This window comes from Lycium ferocissimum, chromosome 2 (genome assembly GCF_029784015.1).
Source record: "Lycium ferocissimum isolate CSIRO_LF1 chromosome 2, AGI_CSIRO_Lferr_CH_V1, whole genome shotgun sequence".
In the NCBI taxonomy this organism is placed as follows: Eukaryota; Viridiplantae; Streptophyta; class Magnoliopsida; order Solanales; family Solanaceae; genus Lycium; species Lycium ferocissimum.
Window position 1 is genome coordinate 71,601,403 of NC_081343.1, and position 12,602 is coordinate 71,614,004.

Sequence of the window (12,602 nt, forward strand, 5' to 3'; positions counted from 1 at the left end):
TATTGTCGAACATTTTTCAGGAAGATGGACGGATAACAATGAGTCTATTCGCACCATGCTTCAAAACCTTAAATGCAAGACCCTAACCTCATTTAGGTGGTATAAAGATGTTTTTCTTTGCAGGGTCATGGAATTACCAGAGAGTAATGACCCTCATTGGAAGTCCAAATTTATAGATGGACTCCCTCCTCTTTTTGCAGAAAGAGTTAGAAAAACTCTTAGGAAAGGGGAAAGAAGTATAGATTATAATAATTATATTTATGGTAAATTGATTGGTACTTGTATGCAGGAAGGATTAGCTTTATGTAATGAAATTCAGCTAAACCAGCAAATCAAGCGCCATGGTCTTAATGAAAGACAGCAATTAGGAGAATTTTGTGGACAATTTGGTATGGATATTGCACAATCTTCTAAGAAGCCTCATAGGCATAAAAAGAAGCATAGAGACTTTCAACAATAGAAGGAAAAGCGTCTACAAAAGAAGAATAGGCGCAAAAAGACCTTTAAGGAAAGGAAGGATTTTATAAAATCCAAAAACTCAAAAGCCTGTTATAAGTGTGGCAGAGTAGGTCATTTTTACAAAAATTGTAAGGTTAAGGAAAAGATTAAAGCCCTTAACATAGACGATGACCTTAGAGAGTCTTTATATAAGATTTTATTAAACTCAGATCCAGAACCAGAAGATGATTCTGGTAAGGATAGTGATAGTTCTTCCAACCCCTCTTCAGAAAAAGATATTAGGGTGTTAGATGAAGGGAGTTATATCTCAACCAGTTCAAATGATGAATGTCAACCATGCCAAATAGGGCAACCTTGTATCAAAACCAAGGAAGATGATGAGTTTTATAAACTTGTTTCCCAGTTTAGTGAAAACCAAATTCAGGTTTTAGATGGTAATAACCTCGTAGATCTCTTTAAATATATTAAGGATCCAAATCTTAGGTCCCGCATTATAGACCAAATAGTTCAAAAACAAGCCCCAAGAAGAACCAACTGCTGTAGAAATTAGAGAACCTACAGGACCTTATACTATGGCTGGAGTCAAAAAAACTCCTCCAAGAACGCCGAAATATTATAAGTACACCGGCAACCACCCAAGACCTAGAACGAGAAGTTCATAACCTTAAGCAAGAAATTTCCATCCTTAGGAGACACCAAGTGACCTTAGACCATAGAGTCTCGCAATTGGAAGGAAAAGGAAAACAAATCATAGAAACACCAGTTCATACGAGGAAGAACCACCAGTTAATAACGCCGTAGAAACTGTTACTACGGAAAAAGGAGAAGGTAGTGGTTCTAGCTCCAATTTTTTGATAAAATTAGAATCCATTACTTCTTTTAAATTTTTTATAAAAATTACTCTTTTAATTGATTATAATTTTAAAAAAGAGTTTACTGCTTTAGTTGATAGTGGAGCAGATTTAAGTTGTATTCAAGAAGGATTAATACCTTCAAAATATTTTGAAAAAACTACTCATAGTTTTAAGTCTGCTAGTGGCCAAAAAATGGGTATTACTTATAAATTACCCAAAGCTTATATTTGCCAAGACAAAGTTTGTATTTCTGAAACCTTCGTGTTGGTAAAAAATATTTCAAACCAAGTTATCTTGGGTACTCCATTCATCCATAAACTATTTCCTATTCAATGGATGGATGATAAAGGTTTTATAGGAACCTATGATAATAAACCTATTAAATTCGAGTTTATAACAGAACCCTTTTCAAGGATTTTAAATGAAATCAAAGATAAGTCGATAAATAAACATCAAGAAATCAATTTTCTTAAACAAGAAATTTATACGCTTCAAATTGAGGATATTTTACAAAATCCTAAATTACAGGATAAGATTGAGTTTATAAAAAATCAGTTTTCTCTACAAATTTGTAGTGACCATCCTAATGCTTTTTGGGATAGGAAAAGACATATTGTCACTCTTCCATATGAAGAATCTTTTTCTGAAAATAATATTCCTACCAAAGCAAGACCATGTCAAATGAATTCGAATATTTGGAATTATGTAAAAATGAGATTTCTTCTTTATTGCACAAAGGTCTTATCAGATCTTCGAAATCTCCATGGTCATGCACAGCTTTTTATGTCAATAAACATGCTGAACAGGAACGAGGAGTTCCAAGATTAGTTATAAATTATAAACCCCTTAATAAGGTTTTAAAATGGATTAGATACCCTATTCCTAATAAAAAGGATTTATTAGATCGCCTTCATAATGCTATCATATTTTCAAAATTTGATTTAAAATCAGGATATTGGCAAATCCAAATAGTCGGCAGATAAATATAAAACTGCTTTTAATGTTCCAATAGGACAATTTGAATGGAATGTCATGCCTTTTGGACTGAAGAATGCCCCTTCAGAATTCCAAAAGATTATGAATGATATTTTTATGGCTTATAGCAATTTTATCATTGTTTATATCGATGATATTTTAGTATTTTCAAATACCATTGAAATACATTTTAAACATCTTGATATATTTAAGAAAATTATTATTCAAAATGGTTTAGTAATATCTAAACCAAAAATGTCACTTTTTCAAACAAAAGTCAGATTTCTTGGTCATAATATTGAAAAAGGAAAAATTATTCCTATCAATAGAAGTATAGAATTTGCTTCTAAATTTCCTGATATTATTACTGATAAAACCCAACTTCAAAGATTTCTTGGAAGTTTAAATTATATTTCGCCATTTTATAAAGATTTGGCAAAAGATACATCTATTCTATATGATAGATTAAAAAAGATTCCAAAACTCGGACCGATGCTCATACGCAAGGGGTTCAAAAAATCAAGGGAAAAGTTAATAATCTTCCTTGTCTTACTTTAGCCAATCCTAGTTTGGCAAAAAATTATTGAAACTGATGCCTCTGATATTGGATATGGAGGAATACTTAAACAGCTTTCTCCAAATGATAAACAAGAATATTTAGTCCAGTTTTATTCTGGCAAATGGAGTAATAGTCAAAAGAATTATGCTACTATAGCAAAAGAAATACTTGCTATAGTTAAGTGTGTTCTTAAATTTCAAGGTGATTTATATAATCAAAAGTTTTTAATTAAAACCGATCGCCACAAAGAAAATCTATGTTTAATAAAGATTGTAAACATGATGTTTCTAAACAAATGTTTGCCAGATGGCAAGCTCTTTTAGCACCATTTGATTTTGAAATTCATTACAAAAAGGGAAGTGATAATAGTCTCCCTGATTTTCTCACAAGAGAATATTTAAGTTCATAACTGTAATCTTCTCATTTGCAGGATGAGACCCACATTGACACCTCCCTCTAATAGAGGAAGGGGAAGAGGACAAAAAGGAACGGGCAGAGGCACTGTTCTTGCTCAAATGGGCAACAAAAGGCTAATAGCCGACAAAATCGTTGATACTGCAGAAACTTCTGGTAATACCGTAAACAAATCACTTTTGCTGATTATCTTGCTTTTATAGAAGCACAGAAAAAGGGGAATAATATGCCTCCATCATACTCCCTGCCCTCGTAATTGATGATAATGAGGACATTGATTCATATGAAGAAAATACTCAAAGAGAGTTAATAATTCTCCTTGAGAATGATGATCTCCAATGGAAAGATGAACCTTGGCAAATAATGCAAAGGTATTTTGATACAAATAATCATACGCCACTCCGACTTATAAATATCGGATGAATTATGAAATGATCCTATCATATACGGTCACCGAATTCCAAGCATTTTTATCCCGCTAATAGCAAGAAAATTTATAATTTTTCAAAAATTATCATCAAAAAGGTATTTTCTCCAAATGAATGGGGAATAAGTCCGTTAAAGGATAGGGATTATATCCACCCGTAACAAAAAGTCCCGCTTAAATTTAATTATTGGGATTATGTTGAAAACTTTAATAAAGCTCTTTTATATAAAAATCCTAATAGGAAACATTCATGGTTTATAAAAATCGTGCCAATGTTTATAAACGGGGGGCATACCAAATTGGTTTTATCAATGGTGGATTCATTATGGTCCAACAGTGAAATCTTTACCAGAACCCTTTAAAAGTTTATATACCGAATGGGTTGATGTTTCTCCAAAAATAATTGATTTGGAAAATAATATTACTTTCTCTGAGAAAATTTCTAATATGTATTTCTTCATTGAATTCTCTATTCCATGGATTATGAAATGGACAGTTGAAGTGGGTTATACCCCGCAAAATATGCCTTGCTTAAACAGGATTTTTTATATAAAATTCGGAAAAAAATTATTACAAAAATCAAAAGATGGAACTATTCCAGGACAGGATTTAATAAACCAAATTAAAACAACCATTGCACAATATAAGGACTCCCTCAACTCAAGGACAAAGGAAGTACCCAGTGCATTTGAGCAAATTGCTCGAAAAATCCAATTGAAAAAAGGACTAATTCCACCGAATGCTCATAGCCCAATACATGGAGGAATTTAAGTCTAATATAATGCAAGATCTTAATATGGAAGGCATGTCGTACACATCAATGGCGTCCGTTTGGCCATACCACCGATAATGAAGAAGAAGAAGACTATAATAATCAAGTCCTAGCAGGAGAATCTCAAAGCCCAGCTAATACAGAGGACTTTGCACAATTCGCGGCCTAATTTCTTGGCCAAGAGGAAGAATCTTCCAGCTCAGCAAAAGACAAGGGCAAGTCACCGATGAAATGATGAAGTGGTGGAACCCGCCACTAGGCGGCTACTTTTATAAAGTAGGAATCTGCTTTTATAAAAGCAGCTTTAATAATTAAAGTTGTAATTATTGTGTTTTTACTTTCGGCTACTTTTTGGCCGACTTTACTTTTTACTTTTTATCTGGCCATCATGTTGTCGGCCATTTACTTTTTCATTTTGTTGTTTTGTGTCATTGATCCGTTATATAAGAATCATTTCTCTTAGTTTAAAGGCAAGTCTTGGCACCCCCAAGAACAAGCTCTCTACTACTCCCCTCCGTAAAAATCTTTCTTATATAAATAAAAGTTTGTTCATACAAATCTCCTTCTACTGAGCACAACCTTCATATTTAAGGTATAATTTTTATTTTTTCTTTTATTTTACTTTTTTTTTATAATTCAGTTCATGTTTAGCCTTATAGGCTAAAAACTCCGTTGAATTACGTCACACTAGACTACGAAGACCATGGTAATAATGCTTTAATGCATTATGGTCATGCTAAAACATGATGTTCAAGGTTAGGTGAGATTGACCCAGGCGGACTGTTCAAAACCAGACGGTGGTCCTGTTTTCCGCCCGTTTAGCCGAGGATGGCGTTTGAGGGCATGTTGGACTTGTTCTGGCAAGAACAACCCCAACGCCAGGGTCAATAGCCTAGTAAAGTAACTTGCTACCTAGATGGCATCATGTAGCAGCACGATCCTGCTATGAAAATGGTAATATAATGCAGCATCTTAATATGGAAGGCATGTCAGACACATCAATGGCGTCTGTCGGTCATACCACTGATAATGAAGAAGAAGAAGAAGAAGAAGAAGACTATAATAATCAAGTCTTAGCAGGAGAATCTCAAAGCCCAGCTAATACAAAGGACTTTGCACAATTCGCGGCCCAATTTCTTGGCCAAGAGGAAGAATCTTCCAGCTCAGCAAAAGACAAGGGCAAGTCACCGATGAAATGATGAAGTGGTGGAACCCGCCACTAGGCGGCTACTATTATAAAGTAGGAATCTGCTTTTATAAAAGCGGCTTTAATAATTAAAGTTGTAAATATTGTGTTTTTACTTTCGGCTACTTTTTGCCGACTTTACTTTTTACTTTTTATCTGGCCATCATGTTGTCGGCCATTTACTTTTTCATTTTGTTGTTTTGTGTGATCCGTTATATAAGGATCATTTCTCTTAGTTTAGAGGCAAGTCTTGGAACCCCCAAGAACAAGCTCTCCACTACTCCCCTCTGTAAAAATCTTTCTTATATAAATAAAAGTTTGTTCATACAAATCTCCTTCTACTGAGCACAACCTGCATATTTAAGGTATAATTTTTATTTTTTCTTTTATAATTCAGTTCATGTTTAGCCTTATAGGCTAAAAACTCCGTTGAATTACGTCACACTAGACTACGAAGACCATGGTAATAATGCTTTAATGCATTATGGTCATGCTAAAACATGAAGTTCAAGGTTAGGTGAGATTGACCAGTGATTTGTTCAAAACTGCACGGTGGTCCTCGTTTTCACCGTTTAGCCGAGGATAGCGTTTGAGGGCATGTTGGACTTGTTCTGGCAAGAACAACCCCAACGCTAGGGTCAATAGCCTAGTAAAGTAACTTGCTACCTAGATGGCATCATGTAGCGGCACGATCCTACTATGAAAACAAGTTATATTTTACTCCATAAAAATTCATTTTATTATCACTCTATCAAAATAAGTATATATAACTGAAACTTATACTTTAAGTTTGTACATTGTCAACGTACAAAAAGTTTTACACCATCAGGTTAAAAAAAAAAGATAACAAAGGTAACTTTTATAACTAAAATTTAGGAAAAGATATATTAAAGACCAGTAAAGTCCTAATTGTACTTTAACCGGATCAATTCTCTCCTTTTTTTATGTAAATCATATTTTTTCCTTTTCTAACGCAAATTAATTATGATGTTTTTTGTGGTTTATTCTGAAAGTAATTCTTACTCATGAACACCTTAACCGTTGTTGATCTTGACGGGCCTCTTCTGTCATATTAAGGTTTTGCAATCGCATGTCTTTAACAATTTTCAATTTTTTTTTTTTAAATAATGAGAAGCATCTTAACCCATTAATATCACACAAAAAACTGCATCAAAATCATAAATATGTGTATTTCAATCACATTAAAGCGGTCAGAGGAACCTGAGATTAATAGCCCGTTTGAATGGGCTTATGGCTTTTGACTAGGGCAGATTTCTGGAGGCTCTTATTCTCGGCCAGCCGACCGAGGTGGTCACTCCGGTTCTTCAGCCTCCGCCATCCAGAGCTTGCTACGCATGTGGCGATACCGAGCACGTTGCTGGAGAGTGCACCCGATCGAGACAGAGTGGGCCTAGCAAGGTTCCAGATTTCGAAGACCTATCATGCTTTCCCCGTAAATACTACGCAATCATATATGATTCGCCAATCAAAGTTCTAACTTATGACTTTTAGCTTATTTTGTCATTTTAGCTTAAAAGCACTTCTTTATTTTACCTAAACACTACAAAAATGCTTTAAAACTATTTTAGCTTAAAATCACCTATAATAAGCCAATCCAAACAAGTTCTAAAAAGACAATCAAATCAAGAGAATATGAAGGAAGGGTTCGGATGAGAGAGAGTTAGATTTGGGGGTTTGGGAGGGGGGAGACAAGTGCACTTTCAATGCTAAATATTTTAAAAAGAAAAATATACATGGAAAGCATGGTCAACCCGCAATAGCAGGTAATTTTACTTAATGGTGTAAAAATTTGTGTGCACAGTACATAAAATTTAAACTTTTTTTCATAGGAAAAAGGCTCATATATGTCATCTAATTTTTTGAAAAGGCTTATCCATTCCACTCATTAATAGTTGTGCATAAAAATATCTCAATCGTTACGCCTTTGACTCTTATGTGGCATTATCCACTAATGGCTCATGCTCTGTTATTTTTATCATTTTCTGGATTTTTCAATTCAAGATATGTCATGTGGCATCAAATTAAACACTTCATACCTTTTAACACAACCCTTCATTTCAACCAATTAAAATAACAAATTAACCCGACCCATGTTTATCCAGCTCCTAACCCCTTTCTCTTTATTTCTCTCTTACAGTAGATGCTCTACTCAAAATTTTGATTTAGGGTTATGTGGACCTAGACCTAGAGCCCGTTTGGATTGGCTTATAAGTTGCCTATAAGCTGTTTTCAGCCTTTTTGAGTGTTTGGCTGGCCAGCTTAAAGCCATTTTGTGCTTAAAATAAGCCCAAAAAATTAATCGGGTTTATTTGGCTTAACTTATCTAAAAACGTTTTATAAGCCGAAAATGACTTATAGTTAAAAAAAAATAAGTTGGACTGCACCAACCTATTTTTTTTTTGGGTTATAAGTTGTTTCTAGCTTATAAGCTGCTTTTTTTAAGCCCATCCAAACAGGCTCCTAGTGTATGGAGCTTTTGAAGAGGTCTCGAAGAACATAAAGTTTTAAACTCAATTCACACATTAAAAATAAGAAAATGACATGGCTATAAATCCATATGAACATAAATTCTACACACCATATTAAAAAGCCTTTTTTCTATATTTAAATAGGCTACTAACCTTGATGAGCTGTATATCTCCATTCAGAAATTGATTTTGAAACCTCTCTCAACAATAATCTACCTCCTGTTCAAATCATAGTAATTCTAAATTGGAATCTTGATGCAGAGCCTTTGTTCGATAGAGAAAAATGAAGAGAGGGGATTGGGTAAATTTGGTTAAAAAATTGAGTTAAAACGTGAATCGGGTTAATTTGCGTTTTAATTTGGGTTAAAATAAAAAAGATGAGTTGAATGATGTAGGGGTTTAAGTTGATGTCACATGACACATCTAATGTTAAAATTCAAAAAAACGACTTATAATACCGGGTGTGGGAGCAGTTAGTGTATAATACCACACAAGTGCAAAAAGTGTAACGGTTGTGGCTTTTTTATGCACAATTATTAACTGGTAACATGGATGAGAATTTCAAAAAATCAATGGCATGTTAGAGCTTTTTCTCTTTTTTATATACCTATGGTCATTTTTATAATCCGAAAATTTTCCAATTATTTCAAGAATCTCTTCTTCGCTTTTGTACTCAATGATTGAATAATAGTAGAAACTATTAAGTTAATAATATCTACTCCTTCCGAGTCTTATTTGTTTGTACTTGATGGAAAATTTAATTTGAATAGTTAGATTTTTGTCATTAAGTATATTTCTTTTTAAGTTTGAATTTTAATTATTCATATCGTAATCGTTAAATGTGTTTGTTTGCTTATTTTACGACCACTTAAAGGTCGGGATATAATTATGACCAATTAAATGAAAGCTTGTCACGAGATAATGAGGTTATTTGTAATTTAATTATATCAATAAATAAAGAAAGTGAGTTTGACTTTATCACGACTCAAAATTATATCATAAAGACATATAGCAATATTTTCTCTCTGGCGGTGAGTCTGAAGGATTTGTATACATTAAGAAGCATTCCTCGTTGTCACGAACAAAGAGTCATTCATACGTCAAGACGCCTTCATATGCAGTGATGAACAATGAGCCATCCCTGCATCAATAAGTCTTCTTTCTCGGTGTTAATAAAAAAGTCTTTCATTCATTAAGAAGTCATATTCTCCGGCAGTGATCAAGAAGCCTGTTGTGCAACAAGATATACTCCACGTTTTTTTTTTTTACCCTCTCCCCCGCCGCCCCAAGGCTCCCCCGTGTTTGCTCTGTTGGTGACTCGAATCCACAACTTTTGGGTTGGATGCGGAAGATGCTTACTATCTGAGCAACCCCCTCTTTTCATATACTCCACGTTCATAATTAACGTCTGGCTCAACGTTCATAATCAAGTTCAGTCCGTTAAGCAAAAAATAAGCTACCAAATCTTTAAACTGTTGGTACAGCGATAAAAATCAAAGGACTTCGTCTTTTTAATTTGAGATTTCCAAAAGGTGATAACCTTCGTCAATTTTGTAATTTTTTTTCTATTTATTTGTCTTAATTTTCCGGACACAAAATTTAGCGTTACAAAAACGACAGCTGAACAAGTTTCATTTCATTGGTTTTAAGAATATTTATCTTAAATAGTCCATGATGAATGCACGTAAAGATGGAGTTTTTACGTGCTTTTTTGGATTTACAAAATGTGAGGAAGTGTTTTCAAAATAACACTCTTATGGATCGGTTGATATGAGGTATTAGAGAGAATAATACTAGTACTAGCTTTGATTTTAATTTCTCATTTGGTACTCGCTCCCCAATTTATATGACACTCTTTCCCTTTTAATCAGTCCAGAAAGAATGGCAACTCTCTATAATTAGAAATAACTTAACTTTAAAATTTTACTTTTTACCCTCAGTGAAATGATTTCTAGCCACATAAACTTTTTTTTCTTGTTTTAGACCACAAGATTCAAAAGCCTTAATTTATTTTTTAAATTTCATGTTCGGTCAAACATCCTCATATAAATTAGGATGGAGGGAGTAGTATTTTCAATTTATGTAATTTAGTTTTACTCTTATACATGGTAAACCATGACATTGACAATACTAGTACTATTTTTATCTAATACACTGTATTTAGTGTTATTCTTATTCTACTAAACCATATCTATATATTATATAAAGTACAGACATAGACAAGGTGATGTGGCACCTCTCTATGGTCACCATTCATATTTATCCTTTTTCTCATTTTTTTGCCTTTTCTTTCATTTTTTTCCATTTAATTGCTACTTTAAAAAGCTAATAAAAGGGAAAAACATTTAAGAATATTGAAACTCATTAATTATCTGAAAGGTAATATGGTGATAATAAACACGATTAATTATCATTCCACTAACGTTAAGAAGTACAAGAGTCATCTTTAGCAACTAATTCTGGCACCTTTTCGTATTCCAAAATAAATTTACATAATGATTAATTTAGTGTGTGTATATATATTAAAGCTAGGATGTGGTACCTCTCTATGGCCTAGACTGCTATTTTTTACTTTTTACCTCATTTTTTAATAAAATCTTAATACATTTATGGAGTTGCAATAGAATTTAATGTTAACTTATAACTGTAAAATTAATATTAATGAAGACGATGAATAATTATAAAGGCAAAAAATAATTATTTGTAAATGAGGTCAGTGAAGAGTCATTACGTGGAGTAGTGCTCACAAAGAAGGGCTAAAACTTAGTAGTATAAGTTATTGAGTGAACTTACTCGAGCAAGTCATTTTTGCTTCAAAGAAATCTCCTCTTCTTTTGGGGCAAGAAGTGACTTATATCAATAACTATTTAGTTTCCTCTTTTTTCTCTCATCAGGGTCATGATTATTGAATTTCTGATTTCTCATTTTATGATGTAGACTATGGTACCGATCGTTAGAGACAAGAAGAACATCACTGGTATGTCGAAAAAGAGTGTCATAAGGTCCATATCTTTTCTTTTTCTTGAAAGCTTAAATTAAACATATTTTGATCATTAATTTTATTCGAGGATATTATTGCAGGGACTCTTCAAAGAGTACGACATTCACAAAGATCGAAAATTCATAGGTATGTATCTCTTAAAATATTTTGTTGCTTTATTTTCATAAAGTTGTGTTTGGAAAGTGTCTGTATTCCTAGATATAGGTGAAGCCTTTCCTGTTAAATTTGTAAAACTTAATACATTATAACCGAGAAGTCACATATATGTATTTTAAAGATGCATTACATACGTAGTTGAATCTTTCTTTTTACAATTTGAATGGAGAGAAATATGTGATTGGTTCCTCTTAGTGATATTATTCTTGAAGAATTTTTTTTGTTTATCTTAGTGTACTTAAATGATGTTTTTCTTAGAGAATTTTTTTTGTTTATTTTAATGTACTTCAAAAGATATCTTCATGCATTCTAATTGAAAATATATTATACATGTATTATAAAGTTTCGGCAAAGTCGAAAAATATATTGTCACATAAGAATATTATTTGTACTTGTAGAAGCCTCGGGCAAATATATCAAAAAAGGGCTCGACTAAGGATTCTATTTAAATGGCATAAATAGAAAATTGCGAATTAATGACTTTTACTTCTCTTTCTTTTTCACTTTTAGAAACGATGGGTAGGTAATTTCCTTTGAAATAGTCCAAGTCTTGTGAATGAATAACTTATTCTATCATGATTTTTCCTTGATTGTCAGATAGATTACATTTTGTATTTTTAAAATTAAGATAAAAATATTAATCACGAACATAAAAAAAAAACTGCGTCTAACCTTGGTGAATTACAAATTTACCTTGCAATCCGTTCAAATTCTTGATGCGTGCCTTAATTTACACGCATTGTGTTGTAATAATTAAATCCTATCCCCGGGAGAAGTAACTGTGACTCATTATATTTCGGAGTAGAAAGACTGCTTTTTTGACATTATTCATTCAAAGTGCTAATCCAGGAAGTTGTTTCAACATGAATGAATATCAATAAATGGAAATATTGCAGTATCATTAACTTCTTCCACTTTGGTGTGCTCTTTTTGATCGAAAAAATTGAATTGTTTAATCAGGATCATATCATTTAGTCGGTGTGATATAGGATATCATCCATTTTTTAAAAAGGCACAACAAAGTTACAATATAAATAGTTGAGTGAGGTAGGAGGATATAAGAAAAGAGAAATCATTCTTGAGAACACAATAATATCAAAGATCAACCAATATGAAATAGCTGGCACGTGTAAAGAGATAAATTGATCAAAAGTAAAGACATGTACTTTTATCAGAAAAATTAATACATTACTATTTAACCGCATTTTAATTTTTTTTAATAACCGCGTGAAGTGCGGACATGTTTACTAGTTAATTTAATACAACAAATCAAACAATAGATAAAAAAAATAATGTCAGTATAACTAATC